The following is a 20,527-nucleotide window of genomic DNA, read 5'->3' on the forward strand; positions in this document are numbered from 1 at the left end:
CACACACACACACACACACACACTCACAAATAAAATAAAGAAAAATCATGAAAAATGTCACAAATAAAGGCGTGCCCCCATCGGCTCTGTTATATTGTATATAGCGGTGAATTGAGCTTATAGTGTATAATATGGCAGGCTTGCGGGGTGTGCTTCTGTGCTTCTGACTTGACCTAAAACTAACTTCACACAAAGAATGAAGGGGCACTGCTGTTTGAAGAACCTTTCCTTTCACGAATGTGGCAGCCACGTGCACTGAAATGCCAGCAATTAATATCTCAGCCTTCTGAGCAACAGAAGGATTCAACACGGTGCTTTACAGAAAAAAAAAAACAAAAACAAAAACTCTCTCACCTCCACTCTCTCAGCAGACGCAGCTTGCCTTCAGTCGGCTTAGGACGGAAAGCCCTAGGAACTGAGGTCCCTTCAGTACCTGCACCTGAACCCACCCAGTCAAACAGGGGAGGGGGCGGTGACGACTATTCTTTACAAGCAGAGTGTACGCAATTAATTTTTATTTACGCATTCCATAAAACCAGTTAAATGCAGCCAACCCATCTCATCAAATGTTACAGCCCACCATGACAAAACTCCCATGACGACAAGGACATGGTTCATTTAGCTCTAATATAAATGCAACCGTAAAGCAATCAAATTGGCACAAACTTCTTCAAGGCTCCCATTAATTCGTTCTAATTAAGAAAAGAGACACAATTTAAATCTTAGAAAAACTCTTAAGATACACCAGGATGCCAGGCCGCCGTCTCTGCTGCCTGGTTCCCAGGCATCTGCTACAAATATTAGCAACATTGTAACAACAGAAGATGTCTGCAGACAGCACTTCCTGCGAGGAAGACATAAAGCATTCTGGGCTTATCTTCTGAACAGATGTTTCAATCTCTGAAATCCAGGATTCAGCAAAGCCGCCAGGATGAAACACAACAGAGAAATATGTTGCCTTTGATATGTTTGTATTTGTGACAGCCCCTCAAGGCCATTCTATTCGAACTGATTACTCCTTCAACAAGGGCTGTCACTACACAGATCTTTAAGAGTCTGAGAGTACAGTCGTTTGAAAGGGAAATGAGTCCCACAGAGGCTGTGTGGGAGTACTCCACGCACTCACTTACAGGTAGAACACTAACAATTTCTCGGATGAATTTTCTGCCTGTGTGCACGATGTCCTAAGTCATCACTGCTAGTCACTGGCCAGCTGTGCAGGGACTGAAAGCACTCACTGTCACCCAAGCCTGACCAGGGCTCTCTTGATAAGGAGACAATGGCTTCCTGACTAGGACCTGGATCCTGAGCACTGCAGGGAGGATGCTTCACTGCAGGGAAGACATAAACTTCTATATGCTCCTTACAAGGCCCAACAACAAACCAATGTGTGATTGGACCAACCCAGTTTGGGGAACCAATGAGTCTAGGGCTTACTTACAGAGTACAGGGAACCCTCAGGCAGCCACGCCACTCAGCATGGATGCTGACTTTCTCATCCACAGTTGCAGAGAGGGAGTTCCCTTTTAGTTCTGTCTTAGATTAACCCTCCACAGTCCATGCGTCTTAACATCTTCAGAGACCACATGACCACATGCAGTTATGGCAGAATTACATACAAAGGGCCAAGAGGTGCAGGAGGGAGTGGCCAAAGTCTCAGGTGAGGTGGTCCAGTGATGCTTCTCCGCCTCCTTCTGAAAGAATGCCAGGGCATTAACAAGCCTATTGCAGGGGTCTCTTGATAAAGACAACGGCTGTTCTACGGAGAAGATACGGTTCCACATCTTTCCACCTCCCTCTTTCTCCCATCCTTTATGTTCTTTCCTCCCTATTATGTGTGCGTTTCCTAAGCCTCGGAGGAGGACAAAGATGCCTGACTATTCTCTTCCAGGCCTTGCCACATCAACAACGGTCATTTGATCTCAGGAGTTTGGCTTGTTTGAGTCTCTGGAGAGACTCCCTGTGAAAAGCAGCTTCCCAAGCCAAGGCTAACAGCAATAAACAAACATTTAGAAGATAATTTGACAGACACATCACATTCATTTAACAAAACAATAGCAATTGCTTCCCCATTGGGATCTATGACCTTCTTGAGCCGTGAGTTTTATACTGAGCTCATAGTAGCAGATGTGACTTTTCCCCTTCGGAGTGGGCACTAAATGTAACCAGGAAATGAGTTACATACGTAACACTCTATGCCACTATTGTAGCAGCTGGCAGGCCCAGACTGGTTTTCCCAGGCTCTACAACCAAAGCATGAGAAGCTGTCAGCAACTCTCATCTGTGCTCATTTACAGATCAGAGCTGGGGGCTGACTTATGGGAGCACAGGGAACTCAGCCTCACCCGAGAGTCTCACCCCCAGCATGGCTGATGACTTTCTCATGAAAGGAGACTTCTTCAGTCTATATACCCCCAAATCTCATGAGCCAAGAGCTATTAGGGCATGATTATATGCAAATGGTATAAGTGGGAGGAACTAGAATCTCGGGTCAGTCCAGGGACTCTTCCCAGCCTTCCAGACATGAAGGAACACCAACAGTCAACAAGCCCAATTTTAGGGGTCACTTGTATATACATAGTCACTGCTGCTCTGGTGGTGGCATTCTCAGAGGGTAGCATTCTACCAATCTCTTTATGGCAAAGAAGTGAAAAAGATTCACACATAATTTTTCACCGGTAAGCTGGCACCTGAAAGGTTTACACGAGGCTTTGATTTCAGAGAGTTTAAAAATGGGGGTGAGTTGAAGCTGGGGGGATGGAGCAGTGGTTGTGAATAGATGGAAACCCACAAATGGAGAATGTGCAGAGACTGAGGACACTTGGAACCCTCAGTCCTAACTGGGACATCTCCATCCAATCCCTCCCCTCAGGGAACTACATGGAAAGCCTGAGAGCCAGAGGGGATGGAGAATACTAAGGACAGACACAACAGGGCCTACACACGCAGAAACTCACAGAGACTGTGACAGCATGCACAGGGCCCACACAGGTCCAAACAGGATGGGATCTCAGCACCGAGAAGGGGAAGTGGGCACAAGCTCCCATTCCCAACCAAGAAGCTATTTCGAATTCACAACCTCTCACAAAGGAAAAATTGATTTCTCATTAAAAAGTTAAAGTCTCACTGGACATTCGAACCACACCTAAGGGCAGACCCCATGCCCAGCAGCAGATGGCCAACACAAAATGAACTCAAAGGTATTTCTGGACATTTTTTTGTCTTGTATTCTTTGTTTGGTTCCCCACCCACGTGTCTTTTTCTTGTATATTATAGCTTCCAATTTTGAGTTTTTAATGTGTTTTTTTGTGGTTGTTTTTTTGGTGTGTGTCTATCTGTCTTACTAGTTTTGCATTTTTTCCTTTGGTTTGCTTATTAGTTTCTTTTGTTTTATCCCTGCTTGTCTTTTTTATTTGCTTGTTTGTTTTGCTGAGAAAGAGGCCAGGTGGTGGTGGTGGTAGCACACACCTTCAATCCCAGCACTTGGGAGACAGAGGTAAGCAAATCTCTGTGAATTTGAGGCCAGCCTGGGCTACAGAGTTAGTTCCAGGACAACCAAGGCTACACGATGAAGTCCTGTCTTGAAAAATGAGCGAGAAGGTAGGGAAGGGAAACTGTCATCAAAATATAGTTTATGAAAATAACCTTACTTTCAATTAAAAAAATAAGGGTGCTTGCTGCGCTCCTAGAGGAGTGGGGTTTAATTCTCCCAGCACCCACATTGGGTAGCTCCCAGCTACCTGTAACTCCAGCTCCAGGGGATCCAACACCCTCTTCTGGCCTCTACGGCCACCTGCGGTCAGGTGCACATATTCACTGATACATATAACTATATCTACAGCTATAGCTATCTACTCATATATCTAGATGTAATAAAGATAAAAATAAAATCTTAAAGAAGTTGGGGTGAATTATCTGGGGTATCATATCTGCGTTCAGGGTGAGGCTTGACTTTTGAAAAGAAATCAACACAGTAGCAGAGGTACAGTACACACACACACACATACACACACACTTTAAAAAATAAAATTAAAGTATTTTTTAAAAAACCAAATGCATTACAACCGAAAGGAAGGAAGGCAAAATCCAGCGTGGGTACGTTTTCTGAAAGAGCCATTAACAGCTAGGCATAGTTTACACCCGCCAGCACTCCAGAGGAGGAAGCTAGAGGAGGAGCCAGAGGCGAGGCTCTGCTGATAGCAAGTTCAAGGCTAGCAAGGACTACTTGAGACCCGGTCTCCAAAGAGCAAGAACAGAACAACAAAGGAAAGCATTGCTTAAAGTGCTGCCATCACGGAGCTAGCGCCCAGCCTCTCAGGATGGCGTGTGCAGGCTGCTCGGGAATGTGGTAACACACCGCATTTCAGTGCAACGCACTTGGTGTGGGGCCTCAGCGCCTGCGTGATCTAAGAGCTTCCAAAGTGGGCCAGTTCTGCAGGTCTGTGAGACCCCTGAGTGAAGAGGGATTAGAGGATGGAAAGCATTTGCTGTGGAGCAAATGTGACTGTCCAGCTGACTACACCGGGGAGGAAACACTGCTGCCAGTGAACCCGCGGACCAACCTCGGAGGGGTCAAAGCTCACTCACACAGTCTTTCTCCTCCTAATTCCTGTTTCCCACTTTCAAGATGCAACTGCAGAATTGAGACGAGCTCCTTGCTCCCATTCCCAGACTCAGTGGATGGTTTTTCCAGAACAGACTCACAGCGGGCTGTGTGAACAGGCTTTGCATGTGGGCACATAATTAACTTGACGGCAAGTAACAATTATTTACATTTAAGTCTCTCTCTCTCCAACAAGAATTTCTGCAGTTTTTAATGACAAACTTTTTAAGTAGCTATGGCTTAGCATATGTAATTGTGCAGTAAGCTTTAAACTAGCGTCTCGAGGGTAGAATCCATTAGGCAACTCAAGTACGTGATCCTCATAAATCTATTAAAAAGCTGGTTCACTCCTGCTGCATTTCGGGGAGCCTGATCTGCCAACTCCTGTCTGATCATAGTGAAGAAAGTGAGAACGATATTCAAGCCACGTATATAAGGGAGTAACCAAGATCAAGTAGACTGCAAGCTAATTTAAATAAACATTTGCTCAATATGAAGGCTGAGCAAACAGGTGGTAGAAAGTGCTAAAAGTACAATTTCCTTCATTTTTAAAAAAAGATAAAAATCAGAGGCTAAGTACAAAAACCTGAGTTCTGTTCCCCAGCACCCACACTAAAATGTCAAGTGTGACAAGGTCTCCTGCACTCCTAATGCTGTGGTTGGGGTCTGAGACAAGAGCAGCTTCAGCTTGGCTGGTTACCAGCAGGATTAAGGCAGAGTCCAATAGAGAAGTGTAGGGATAAGTCCCGCCCCTTAGGAGGCGTGTTCACCTCGGGCTAATGTTTGCCTATAAATTTGGCAAGTGCACTCCCAGCTGCTGCTTCTGCTTTTCTGGTCTCTGCAGGAATGGTGGTTCTGTAAGTCTATTTCTCCATTAAAGCTGCAATCTGTCTGTATTCATTTACACCGTTACATTTTGGTGCCCAACGTGGGGCTCGAACCCACGACCCTGAGATTAAGAGTCTCATGCTCTACCAACTGAGCTAGCCAGGCCTCATAGGTTAAAACATAGGTGGGTGGAGTAAACAGAACAGAATGCTGGGAGGAAGAGGAAGTAAGCTCAGACTCGACATCTGCTCTCTGGAGCAGAGATGCCATGCTCCCCTCTCCCGGGCAGATGCGATAGCTCTGCTCTCTGAAGCAGATACGATGGAGCAAGCCGCCAGGTCAGACATGCTGAATATTTCCCCGTAAGCGCACCTAGTGGTGCTATGCAGATTATTAGAAATGGGTTAGGCAAAACATGAGAATTAGCCCGTAAAAGGCTAGAGCTAGTGGGCCAAGCAGTGTTTAAAAGAATACAGTTTCCGTGTAATTATTTCGGGGCATAAGCTAGCAGGTGGCCGGGGTGCTGGGGACGCAGCCCTGCCGCTCCTAATACAACAGAGAAGGCCACCCCACAGCTTCTGCACCTCTACACATGTGTACACATACGCATACACACACAGCACACAGAACCAAGCAAGGGACTGGCGCCGTATAGGGGGCAAAGCACAGACGACCTGAGATAGATGCCAGAACCCACACAGAGCTAGGAAAGGAGTTGGTTCCACACAGTTGTCCTTTGACCTCCACATATGCACCAGCGCATGGAAGCGCTTGTGTGTGCCCTCAGAAGGTACCACAAGTCCATCGCAGGGCAAAGGCACCCTGAGGTTCACAAATTCCTGATGTAAAAGAAGGAATCGTTTCCCCCCTCGCAGAATGGAAAAGCCAAGCAGCAAGCGACTCAACTGCGCATCAGGGGCAGGCGACAAGGATCAATACACCCCTCCACAATGAAGGCTTTTCCTCCAGTAAAATCGGGTACCGTGTGGATGGATGCTGAGAGACAGTCCCAAAGCTGCCACAGGACTGGCCACGGTTCATCTTTGATTCTTGTGTAACATATCAGGGCATGGCAAGAACAGGTACGAGGTGGGCTCTTTGAAAGTAAAACCCACAGTGAGTATTTTCCAACTGACAGTAACTCTGGGTTTCCTTTTCCTTTTCCTTGAGACAGGGTTTCACACTATACCCTAGGCTGTCCCGGACCACGAACTCAATATTTAGCCCCTGCTGGCCTCAAACTCTTAGCAATCCTCCTGCCTCCGTCTCCTAAGTGTGGGGTTTACAGACATGAGCCACCAAGCCTAGTTTTTTGCTCTGACATTATAATCAATGTGAGCACACAAGTCACATACACAACACATGAGGGATGAGAGGAAAATACACACACCCAGCAGATGCTCAAGTTTGCTGCCTCCATATATATATGGATATACCACAGCTCATTAGAAACCTGCATTAATCTCCTCTGGGTCAAAATAGTGCTCTGCATAGAAAAACTGATCATGCCCAGGATAGCTGTATGTATAAATCTTTATGGAAAAAGTCACCAGAGTGCACCACTACTCATTGGTAAGCTAATTATTAGGAGATAGATCATATACTAACAGCTTTGGGAAGCCTCTGCTTTGTATTTTTTGTGGTAAACACGAGGCCTTTCTGCATGAGTTAAAGCCACTGATAACATTTTAATTCCATCCACGGAGAGACTACGGACATAATACATGACTACTCACACACTCCGGCACTTTAATAGAAACAACTCTGACGTCTAGAGACCTCAGCTGGAGGCAGGGGACTCTAAATATACCTTGAATTCTAGTGCGTGCCTCCTAAGGAAGGTAGGGTGATGGGGAGTGTTATTTTAAGGTGTGTTACTTTGTTTATGCTGTGGAACATTTGTTTAAGGATGTAAAAATGGGCTGCTTTTGTTTACACTGCATTTGTTTAACTCTGTGAAGCTGTGCTACTTTGCCTGTCGAAAGCAACCGATGGTCTAACAGAGAGCTGAACGGCCAATAGTGAGGCAGGAGCAAGGACAGGTGTGGCTGGCAGGCAGAGAGAGTAAATAGAAGGAGAAGCAAGGGAGAAAAGGAGCAAGAGAACAAGAGGAGGAGAACCTCAGGGGCTAGCCACCCAGCCAGCCATGGAATAAGAGTGAAAGTAAGATATTCAGAAGAAAAGGAAAAAGCCCAGGGGCAAAAGGTTGTTGGGATAATTTAAGAAAAGCTGGCAAGAAACAACCCCAAGCTAAGGCCGGGCGTTCATAACTAAGAATAAGCCTCTGTGTGTGATTTATCTGGGAGCCGGGTGATGGATCACCCCAAAAGCTAAAAGAGTAAAGAGTAACAAGCAACCAACTACATACAGTAGGGTAAGGAAAGAAAACGCGCTTGGAAGCACAACCACGGACTGACCACCTAGATGACGGTGTTCCAATCTCCAAGATTTGTGGGAACCTTGACAAAAGCATATGAACTTCCCTCCTTGGAAAGTTCACACACACAAACATGTCACTTTGCAACTGTGAAAAGCGAGCCTTTCATGCCAAAAGAAGGACAAGTTTGAGCCCCGAAATGAGACTGAGCTGAAAGGCTGAAGTTCACAGCCGTTGGACTTTGATACTGATAATTACAACGGCTTTTATAGTCCACTGTCATGATATATTTCCTGCAAAATGCCTTCACAAATTTACTCTGGCCAGCTCTCCTCCAAGCCTTGCACTAAAACAAATCATTAATTACAATCCGCTTACTGGCCATTCATAACTCAAGAGTCTAGGAAGAATGAAAAAGGAGTGACCCCAATAGTTCCTGGGGATAGAGTCTGGAGGGGGGACAGTCTGCAGCTACAATACTAATTGTTTCCCTTCATCTTCCTTTGAAATCCTTTTTCAAATGTAAATTACATCTGGCAGAGGCCCCCACAGTGGCGTATAGGCTCGTCTCTCTTGAGCTCAGTAAATATAAAATTGAAAATCTTTGCTTCCTCACTTCAAATACAAGAAAAGCCAAGAGCAAGCTGACTCAGTTCCTACAAGTGAGAGGGGATTTGAATGAATCAGAAGGCAAACGTTTGTGTTTGGTTAGAGAGACAGGAGATTAAAAATAACAACCACCGAAATACGTGTGCTGTGATAAAGTGATCCGTTAGGGACTCAGCAAATAAAGCACCGTGATTATGGCTCTCACTGGCCAAATTTACTTTCTGATACTAACGGGCAGACAGCAGACACTGCATACAGTCTTTTCCTATGTGCCACCTGCTGGAGGAGTGCCATGGAATTTTATGCCTTTATTTATTAATATATACAAACACACACACGTGCGTTTGTGTGTGCATGCACATGTGTGTGCACTTGCCTGCAGAGGCCAGAGAGGGTGTTGGATTTCCTGGAGCTGGAGTTATAGGTGGTTAACCATAAGCCACCTCATGTGTGTGCTGGGAACTGAACTTAGGTCCTCTGGAAGAGCAGCTAGTGGTCTTAACTGCTGAGCATATCTCTAGCCCCAAGCTCCTGCAGAAATTTAACAATGCTTTGTTTATTCCATCATTGGGAACCTGAAAAAGTACAATGCAAAAACTACCTCAATCTTGGGAATCTGCTGATATTTACCTAGCAGTTCTCAAATATGCTTTTTCCTTTTTGTGTTTTTGACACAAGGGCTCACTTGACAGCCCAGGCTGGCCTTGAACTCACAGCAATCCTGCCTCTATCTCCTGCTCAAATCAAGAAAAAGAAGAAGAAGAAAAGAGAAACAAAAAACCCAATAACAAAAAACAAATGTAATATCAAAACACATAAAAATACTTTAAAATAACCTTAGCAACCCACAGAGAGAACACTGAATTTCTAAAACTTTTAAATTGCTCATCATTGGGGCTGAAGAGGTGGCTCAGTTAATGGTTTGAACTGTCCTTACAGAGGACCCAAGTTCTGTTCCCATGTTGGGCAGAACTCCAACTCCAGGGGATCCAAGTTTGGCCTTTGTGAACACTCACAAGCAAATGGACATAAAAAGAAGAACTTTTGGAAGAAATGCTTGCCTGTAAATGACTAAACCCCAAGGAGTTTATCCTCTGTCGCATCTGGCCAAACATCCACTTCTTTATACGAGAGCGAGGAAGAAGACTCCAATAGTAAAGCTGCTCACCCCAGATCCTCAATCAGCGGACAAGCCAGGACTAGAACCAGGACTTGGTTGTTACCCGTTTTTATTCAAACTTAACAATGAATCTACAGTATAAGTCATTCACTGAGCAATCTGCTTGCTTTTGCTTTTGAAACATTTAGCCCAATCACCGAAAAGGCAAAGTTTCCCGCGGACCCTTCTGCCCTTAGCCCAGGTCATGCATGTCTGGCCAAATTATACACACAAGTAAAACCTTCCCTTTAATTTTCACAAATATACTTGAACAAATGGTTTTCTTGAACACATGCAGCATGCATTCACTAAGTTATATGCAATGCATAAAGAATCCATCCTGGTCAAATGTTTGATGGGGGAGAGTCTTCTGGCTTGTGTTAATTTCATTGGTTAAATAAAGAGACTGCCTTGGCCCTTTAATAGGACATAAAATTAGGTAGGCGGAGTAAACAGAACAGAATGCTGGGAGAAAGAAGCTGAGTCAAGGAGTCGCCATGATTCTCCTACCGGATGCAGACGCAGGTTAAGATCTTCCCTGGTAAGACACCTCGTGGTGTTACAGGGATATTAGAAATGGGTTAGATCGATATGTAAGAGCTAGCCAATAAGAGGCTGGAACTAATGGGCCAGGCAGTGTTTAAAAGAATACAGTTTCCATGTAATTATTTCGGGGCATAAGCTAGCCATGTGGGCAGCCAGGTGCCGGGGACGCAGCCCCGCTGCTCCTATTACAACAAATGTCTCATTTCAGTACACTGAGTGGTGTAATCATTATGGTTTGGCTGTTTGGCTAACAGAACATGGGCAACCATGAATTTGTTTGCTTATTGTGTATGGGGATGGTGGTGTGAGAGTTGGTCGGTTTGCAGTAGTCTCATCCAGTAGCTAGACTGGCCTTGAACTCACAAAATCCTCCCTCATCAGCCTCCCGAATGCTGGGATCCCTCAGCTCAGCTGCTGTTGATTAAACCAAAGGTGCTGGCTGCATCGTAAGTACCTGTCAGTCCCCCTCTTGAGACTCTGACTCTTTGCAAAGTCCCCAGGTCAGCCTGGAGAACTCAGTGCCGTTTGTTTCCCCACATTAACCTAAAAGGTTAATTTACACCACTTTGCTGCTCGTCATCCTCATTGCTGCCGACATCCTAGCAAACTTAATCATCTCATCAGCCACTCTTCTTTTATATTTAATGATAATGCTACTGATAGAGACTGCTGTCCTCATGAGCAGACTTACCTAATCTCCATATTTTCCAGATCCTAATTAACGGCAGTGTGCTAAGTTTCTTCACACTGCCTTAAGGGCAGGGGTCAGCAGAGCAAGCTAATTCAGGTTGCCAGCCCCGGGCTCTGCTCCAAACACTTGAGCATTGAAACCCATCTAACCTTTGCACTATGTGCACATCTTCACTGACAAATGAGAAAACTGAGGCTTGGCGAGGCCAGGCAACCTGTGCCACACAGTGAAATGTCGATCTTGAGCACACACAATTTGGTGCCAGTCTCTGCTTTCCCCGCTGTTTGGGTGAAAGCTGCCACCTTGAAGACAGATCCACAGTGAAGACAAATAATTAATAATAATAATAATAATAAGTGTGTACATACTGCTTCAGAGCCTCACCCCTGTGCGGGAGGGTGACAGAGAGGCCACCTCTTTACAAATTAAGTAGGGAAAAAGTGTTACCTGTTTTCTACTTTGCCCCTAGCCTTGAAAGAACAGCCAAGATGGAAATAAGAAATCTATAGTATGGTTCCAATATGCAAAAACCGTAGCATCCTAATGAGGAAGGCAAGCTACCCCGGTATAATAGAGAGAAAGCAGTATCTGTCATAGCAGTGTAGCCAGCACGTGTGCAGAATAGTCAATACGACCACAGGGAAGGGATAGTGCCCTAGGGAGGGCCCCACCCCCCCACATCCCACCCCCACACACCCCACCCTCTTCAACGTCATCGCGGAAGTTCAATACCACAGCAGCTTCAAGCACACATTCAAAAAGTCCCAAGAGCACAGTCCTAGGTTGAGGGCCCACTTCCCTCTAGAAAACATTCTCAGGAGGCTTTTCCAATGGCGAAATGTCTCTCAAAGCTGTTACCAAACCCTGCTACTGAGCCCTCTGTCCAGGAACCCAATACACACAGAGAGGACACAGAACGCTCTTCGTGTAACAGACACCGCCCTGGGCAGAACCTGTGGCTTCTGTAGTTACACTTCACCCTCTCCCATGGCGAAAGTCAACCAGAACATTGTCACCAGACACACTCAGTCCACTGCTACTTGTCTGTCTCTGGTAACAGTCACTTCATCTGCTATGGCTTCAGGACCATCAAACCAACCCAAGTCCTCCAGCTCCTGACGGGGCCTATTTCCAAAACCTCTGAATTTTTTTTTCTCTACTTTTGCATTCCTTTCTGCAGAAGTGCTTTTTCCAAAGCCTTTTAAGAACGTCCATATTTGGGGAGAGATGGCTCATCAGCTGAGCATACATTACAGCTCTTTCAGAGGACTGGGGTTCAGTCCCTAGCACCCACAATGAGCGGCTCACAACTGCCTGGAACTCTGGTTCCAGGAGGATTTGACACCTCTTCTGGCCACTGCAGGTATGTGCACATAACCTATACGCACAAACTCCTATACACACAAACCCCATAGGCACAAACCCCTATACACACAAACCCCATAGGCACAAACCCCTATACATACAAATACTATTTTTAAAAATTTAAAGAATATCTATACTGGGAGGCAGCAAGATGGCTCAGTGGGCCAAAGGGCCTGCTACTCAGTCCAACAGCCTGTGTTGGTCCCTCCAGGTCTCACATGGAGAAAGTAGAGAGCTAACTACAGCGAGCCGCCCTTTGACCTCCTCATGCTATATCCCCCTCCAAGAAAAGAGAAACTTAATGTCAAAAAGAAGAATGTCTATACTTGTACAGTGTCCCAGGAAGCATACATTCAACTATATATATCTACTTTTTAAAAACCTAGATATTATGAGAGCTTTGAGTATCTGAATTTGTTAAATAAAACACCTATAAATATCCAAATACATAGTTGTTGCTTATAACATCAGCTCACAAGCTATAAATAGTAAAGTATTTTCTATAAATACAGAACAGCTGTTATTTGAATTTTGAAAGGCAAGGACTACATTTGGGTACTCTAATAATACTTGTTTTTTAAAAATCAACTATTCCATTCCTTTAGCTTTTTTTGAATATATAATGCAATGATCCCAATGAATTTCTCTTGTGCAATTTATTCTATTTTAATTTCAATTATTCTATCTCATCATTACATTATCAAGGTTCTTTTTTAATCCCCCCAAACACTAAACTGGTTTTAACCTATTATTTATTGATGCTCTTCAATATATTCAATATATAATTTTAAAAATCCAGTTATACTATAACATTATGTAAACAGTGCTAACATTTCTGTGTCAGTTATATGTAAATTTAAAAAATTATACCCAGGCACAGTAGTATATGCCTGTAACACCTAAATTTTGGATTCAGGAATTAAAAGTCATCATCGGCCTCATAGAAAATTGAAAGCCAGCTTAGCCTTCATGTCACACTGTTTAAGACAAATACATAAAAAATAAAAATTTACTGTCTGTGAGCAGGCTTTCCCAGACCTTTTACAGATCACTATACAAACAAAATAAGGACCCAGAGCGATGGCTCTGCGGTTAACGGCTTGCCACTCTTTCAGAGGACCTGAGTTCAGTTTCCAGCACTCCCATCTGATGGCTCCCTATGCCCTGTAACTCCAGCTCTGCCCCTCCTGGTCTCCATGGGCACTGCACTCATATGCACATAAACACACAGAAAAAAGAAAATGAAACTAAAAAATTACTATAACTGCACATTTTACCAGGTCTTCGTGTCACCTCCCAAGGTCACTGTATAAGGAGCAACAAGTGTCACCATTCATTCAGTGCAGACTGGACACCTTGGTAGCAGGCATACACGGACAAGCCACATCGGCAGGCTGCCAGAGCCTCCGAAGAGGTTCCCATACTATCATTTATAGCCACACCCTTAACAAAGTCGAGCATCTTCTGCCAATCGGGAGAACTCCATCAATTGTCCTGCATTATATCTGGAGATACCACACAAAAGGTTTCATGAAATATTCAACAGCCACCAAAAATAAAATTCTCAGGATACCAGATGTTTCTCTGTATGAGCACAAGAGAGTCAAGGGTTGGAAGGCAGGAGAGGAAAGAATGTATTCTTAGAAAAATAAACTGGCTAGAAACAGGCAGGCCGTGTAAACAACCCCAAACAAACCCGTCTCGACAAGGTCTGTTTAAGCAAAGAGAACAACTCTTCCCAAGCTCATCACCAAGTGGGGAAGGTCACTTTTAACTGAATTTGCTAAAACCTCGTCTTAACCTAAAAACTCGTGTGAAAGTCAGAGACATCTGTAATCTGTGTCCCTATTGGATAAAAACTCTCTGCTGCCACCAACCAAGGTGCTTGCCAAAAGGGTAGGACAGCAGTTAGACATCTATGTTATGCCTTCATTTTAAGTGGCATTTGTGGCTTTTCGACCTTCAAAGGGTGAGAGACGCCAACCGGGTAGAATCTTGCAGAAAAGGTGTACTCAACGACAGGGTAATGTCTTTCGAAGTTAAAACACAACCAACGAAACCAACACAGCAGTCTTGAAGAGGGAGCCATGAAAAAGCATTTCAGGTTTTGCTTTGATACTCGGGGAGGCAGAGGCAGGCGGATCTCTGTGAGTTCGAGACCAGCCTGGTCTACAGAGCTAGTTCCAGGACAGGCTCCAAAGCCACAGAGAAACCCTGTCTCGAAAAAACCAAAAAAAAAAAAAGAAAACACTGATGAACCTGCCTCTGGCTCCACGTGTGTGCGGACAGTGTGTAACTAGAAATAACAGTCTTGAAGTCAGCATCAATATGCCTGGCTAAGCGAAACTCCTCCCCCAATAAACAACTCTTCTTCTTCCAATAGTCTAAGTGGCTTTATAAATGAGACCAGGCTAGCCAGCAAATAAATGGCCGTTTTAGAGAAACAGTCTTCAACGGTATTAGCTGAAGGACCATCAGTTACAGCTGGGCTGGGTATGGGGAAGTTGCCTCCCTTTCCCAAGTGGATGTATTAGATTGTTATCTCTCATCAGGACACAGGGTGGTTTTAGAGGGGCTGGAGAGATGGCTCAGCAAATAAGAGCATTTACTGCTCTTGCAGAGGGTCTGGGTTTGGTTCCCAGCACCCACATGTGGACTCACAATCATCTACAGGGGATGATTGTGAGTCCATCCCCTGTAGATGAACCCAGACCCTCCTCTGGCTTCCATCAGCACCAAGCACACGGGTGCAGAGCACTGACGGACATGGAGCCAAAACACTCACACCTATAAAAGAAGACATTAAAACACTGTTTAGAGTAGTGGGGATTAAACCAAGGGCTCGTGCATTATGGGCAGGTGCTCTACCCCTGAGCTGCACCTTGCTTTGAGAGACATTCCCAGCTATCACTCTGAGGGACAGGCCTAGTAAGTGAAACGCTGAGCTGTACATCCATCCTAGAATAGTGGGGTAGAAAAAGCAACAGGAAAGTGATGGAAGCTGAGCGGCACTGACGTCACTGTCAAGGGATCCATAATCCAAAATCTGAAATACGCCAAAAACCCAAACCCCATTTCCTTTGTTCTTTTCACGGTAGGGATCAAAACCCTAGGAAACCCTTTGAACACAAAGCACCTGGTCCACAACTGACTGCACCTCCAGCTTCAAGCACCTGACCTCATGGGGTATAAACCACGTTCCGAAAGCACACACATGGCTGGGGCTGGACCTCAGGTGTGTATAGTGCTTGCCTCATACAGATGAAGCCCTGGGTTCAACCCCTCCTGCTGCCAAATGCAGGCACATAAAAACATTGTAGGCCCAGGCGTGGTGGCACACGCCTTCAATCCCAGCACTCACGGGGCAGAAGCAAGAGGATCCTTGAGATTGCTCTGGTCTATACAGTTTCAACTCTGTACAGTTGCTACACAGTGAAACTCTGTCTTTAAAAAAATGTATAAAATTGCCTTGTGGGTATGTGTATAAGATATATGTGAACATATATGAACTTTGTATTTAAATATGGCTCTCACTCCTATTTTATTTTGGGTTTTTTTTTGTGGGTTTTTTTTTTTTTTTTTTTTTTTGGTTTTTCGAGACAGGGTTTCCCTGTGGCTTTGGAGCCTGTCCTGGAACTAGCTCTGTAGACCAGGCTGGTCTCGAACTCACAGAGATCCGCCTGCCTCTGCCTCCTGAGTACTGGGATTAAAGGTGTGCGCCACCATGGCCCGGCTTATTTTATTTTGTCTACAAGCAAACATCCAAAGATGTGAAAAAAAATCCAAAATCTGAAACACATCTAGTGTGGAAACAGTGTGCACCTGGCAATTAAGAAAGTTCAATGGGTCCACTGGCAAGTTCCTCTTTCTTTTGTGGGACCTAGATACTCATCTGTCTTAGATGGTGAACAGACGGCACTAAATTGGAGAACAGGTTTCAAATAGCCACCAAAAGCCATGTTTTTTCCTAGAAATGCTGAGACTTTAGGAGAAGCAGCAAGTCTAGAGAGAAAGGCAGCAGGTGAGGGGGCAGCCAGTGACTCTACCTGATGAGATGAGCAAGGCCAGGACGAGGCGTCAGGGGCTGTGTCTGGGGATGGGTGGAGTAGGGCACTCCACAGCACGTGGACACACACCCAACCCTGAGAACAACCATGCTTGGGAAGGGGTGGACTGCAGGCCTGCTTCAGTCTGTGTGTGTGCTCCAGGGATTCTGCCCGGTAAATTCCCATGATCCTCTCCTCCTCCTTTTCTTCCTCTGGGCTTCCATACATTAGAAGAAAAACACAGCCAACCCTACAGCTGTCCACTCAACTGGAGTCATACACCCCTGCTCGACTCATGCTGGATTTCTTCTACTAGTTTTGGCTTCTTAATGACAATGTGATTAATGGGACGGGGCTTATTTTATCTGCCAGCCCCAAAGCTTCTTGTGTGGGTGCTGTTGATTTGATTATTTAAATTCCAGATCTCTCTGTTCCTTTTACCTGCTACCCTGCTAACAAGCAGAAAGACTATCTTTATCCCACAGAGTTTAATTACATAACCAGGAAATCTAGATAACAGAGAACTTGCTTCTTGTGACAAGCTGAGACCAAAGAGAAATGGGAAGGAGCTGGGCATGATGGTGGAATCTCAGCATTTGGGAGGTAAAGGCAAGAGAGTCAGGAGTTCAAGGCCAGCTTGATATACAAAGTGAGTTCCAGGACAGTTTGGGATACGTGAGACCCTGTCCAAAAAAAGGGGTGCGGGGAGGGAAAATGAAATAAAGAAAAAGTTGTTTGAGGCTGGAATGAAGCTCAACGGAAAAGCACATCCCAGATGTTGATGCTCAGTCCCTAGCACAAGAGAGAAGATGGCAAGAGAGAAAGCATGAACGAGCATAAGAGAAAGTGAGCATGCTCAAGAGAGAACGAGAGAGGAAATGCTGTATCGAGGGCCATGAGTGGAGAAGGTTTTACACGACAGAAGGTTTACCAATGACTCACATGGGGCCCAGAAACCATCTGGCTACAAGAGTGTCCAACACCTTGATGCTGGTGGTGGCTACTGGGTACAGACTCAACAAGGCCACCCTTGGATGGGTGTATTTTATCTCAAGGGTAAATTATACCTTAATAAAGTTGGGTTTAAAGCCTGTTATCCAGGACCTCATTACTCAGGGCAAGTCAGTTCCATTAACCCTTTCGTTTCATTTAAGCTGCCTACATTGTAGCTGCTCCATTCATTCTCATATAGAACAGGAAACTTGAAAAAAAACCAGGCAAAACCACCAATGATATTGAGCTAAGCCCAGTTTTCTAGCTTTCACAAGCTGTGATCCTTTGCTGGCCTGAAAAGGTGGCCTAATAAATGTTATCTGTGGTTCTTAAAGATAGACATCATCCCAGCACTCGGGAGGCAGAGACAGGCGGATCTCTGTGAGTTCGAGACCAGCCTGGTCTACAGAGCTAGTTCCAGGACAGGCTCCAAAAAGCCACAGAGAAACCCTGTCTCGAAAAAACAAAAACAAAAACAAAAAAAAAGATAGACATCATCAACTGAGGGTGTGGCTTGCTGTCCATTAGTCTATACTTCAGAAGAGCAATCAAATAATGATAATAAAAAATAAAAAATTAATGAGTGAGTCACTGGGGTAAAGTACAAAGAAGACAAGCGTATAAAAACAGTGGAGCACGTACGTCATTATAAGAAATAGACTATGGGGAAATGCTGTTGCACGGGGATACAGTGATGCTGCTATGTCAAAGGGGAAAGGCAGGAAACAAACAGAAGCAAGCAGAAATGGTACTCTACGCAAACTCAGGGGACACTACCATGTAGCCAGCTGCATGTCTGCCTTGATCCTACCCCATCTAATTGTGTTTTAGAATCCTAAAAATCAGAAGGACATCCACCAAAGCACTTGTGTCCTACGTGGAAGACCACAGGCTTCCTAGACTACTGGATCATGAATGAAATATTTAATTTGTAATTAAATTCTTAATTCATTATTCCTCTAATACTTCTTAATGTTGTTTTGGATATATCTATAATGTTATTTTGGACATATATATCATGCTGACTCTTCAGATACCTAGATAACAATAGCTTGGTGATAAAGAATTGTCATTTGCATCATGTCTGGTGGTATACTCTGAGGACCCCAGTCCTTGGGAGGCCGACAGAGGGGATTATAAAATCAAGGATACTGTGGGCAATTTAGTGAGACTCTGTCCAAAGTTAAAAATAAATAACTAAAAAGAACACACAGGCAGAATGCTTGTGTAGCACCCACCAGCTCTAGATACAATTCCTAGTACTGAAACCCTGTCTCGAAAAACCAAAAAAAAAAAAGATGAAAAGAGGGGAGGGAGGGAGGGAGGGAGGAATGTTTTGACCAAGGACCATCTGAAACCTGACTCCCCAAGAACAGTTTCGATATGAAAATGAAATGTGGGGAGAAAAAGCTCTTGTCTCTCGCAGCGTCTCCAGCAGGCCATTTCAACAGCCAGCACTTCAGCAACTTACTGAGAGAACCCAGACTCCAAATGCAGAAACTGGTTTCTGGTCTTTACAAAATTTCACATAGCTTTCACTGAGTCAAAAGTTCCATTCTCTTTTTAGCAGCAGGAGAGGGGGGAAATATTACAAGTGACTCAAAACAAAGCAATCTGACCGTGCTCCATTAGCGGGCGTTTCCAGGGCGACTCGGGATGCCTGTGATGCTAATCCCCATGCCTGACCCAGCATCAGGCTGGGCCTTGCTCGTTTCTTTTAGATTCGTCTTTATAGTAACAGATACACTCATTTTAGTACTAACTTTGAATTAATATAATAACCACAAACTCAACAAATTAAAAGGTACTGATTTGGACCCATAGAGATGGCTCTGCAGTCACAGCACCTGTTGCAAAAGTCTGTCGTTTAATCCCTGGGAGCCACATGCTGCAAGCTGTCCTCTGACCTCCACAGGTGCACCATGCATGCAGGCACCTTCCCCCAGGCACATACACACACACACACACACACACACACACACACATAATAAATAAATATAATTTTTTAAAAGTGCTAGTTTGGTACAGGGTTAAAATTTTGTATCTACATACGTAGAAAAACAGAATTGAAGCTAAAATGTAAACCATCAATGTTAACTCATGAATATTCTGTGTGTTTTTATTTTCATTTTTTCTAAGGTGGTTCCACAGAGCAACTTGAGAATACATAGGGAACAGCCTGGTGTGCTCACTCAGAGATAGTTTCTACTACTTTTTATTTCACTAAAAGGATATATATTTTGAAAAAGTAAGTTTTAGAAAAAAAAAAAAACATGGAGCATGGTTTGACAGTGAGCAAATCCAAAAGTTCTGAGAACAGGTAAAGGAACAGAATTAAGACAACTCTCAAGCTGGGCATGGAAGGGTACACCTGTATCCCAGCATTTGGGAGGAGCGGGAGTTCAAAGCTGGTCTTGGCTACAGGGAGTTTGAACAGCCTGGGCTATATGAGACCCTGTTTCAAAAGAGAGTGGCAGAGGAGGGAGAAGAGAACGAGAGGGAAAGGATGGAATGAGAGAGGAGGAAGAGGAAGGAGAAAAGAGAGGAAGGAAAAGAGGAGGGGTGAAGGGGAAGAGAGGGGAAGAAGGGGAAGGGAAAAGGACGCAGATACACACACATACACACACAAGAATCTTGTGAGTCAAGCATGACAACCTGTGAAGGAACAAAAAAAGAGAGGGTGATTAATAAACTGAGCATCTATGACATCTGCTCCAAACACACGACATGGCTGGCGGTTTCTACACGGACCAGGCAGAGTCACCAGGGTGCACCCTCCCACCTGACAACTGGGAGCAGTGACTTCGAAGAATTTTTGTTCCCATTGTTCTACTGTGTCATCCCTCTGCCTCAGGGCTCCGGTTCTCATGCAGAGTAAGTCACTAAAACAGCTAACACAAGCTGTCAGCACTTCAGCTGACTCGAAGTTGCAGACTGTCGGCAGCACCTGGAGCAGAGGCAGCTCGCCCGAGGTCACCCAGCTTTAGCATGGTCAAGTACCAAGAGCCACACCTAGGTGAACAACAAGTTCCTGGCTAGTGTTTTAACCCTGCCTCTGCACTAGGAGCAACAGAAAACCCCACAAGTCCATCAGAACCCAGCCCGGCTCCCTGTGGTCTGAGTACTTTCTCAGAAGCAAAGTAGTCTGAGGAGAAAAGTTTGCAGAAAGGAGATGCTAAGGAATGAGTGAGAGAAAACTCCAACAAGACAGACCTGTGGCTCAGGCTAAACGGCTAGCGCAGCCTGACACCACTACTACCTGCAGGCTGAGCAGAGCAACCATTTCCAGGGCTTGGGCGGTGGTGGCGCA

The 20,527-nt window shown here is 44.8% G+C and overlaps 1 protein-coding gene and 1 non-coding gene across 4 annotated transcripts in view; both read right to left on the bottom strand.

Moving 5' to 3' along the window:
• The window catches only part of Kif13a (kinesin family member 13A), a 177,472-nt gene that overhangs the window by 138,256 nt on the left and 18,689 nt on the right, over positions 1–20,527 (bottom strand). The window lies entirely within an intron of this gene.
• Positions 5,524–5,596, bottom strand: Trnak-cuu. The gene has a single exon. It is a non-coding gene; the product is annotated as a tRNA-Lys (tRNA).

This window comes from Microtus ochrogaster, chromosome 16 (assembly GCF_000317375.1).
Source record: "Microtus ochrogaster isolate Prairie Vole_2 chromosome 16, MicOch1.0, whole genome shotgun sequence".
Classification (NCBI taxonomy): domain Eukaryota; kingdom Metazoa; phylum Chordata; class Mammalia; order Rodentia; family Cricetidae; genus Microtus; species Microtus ochrogaster.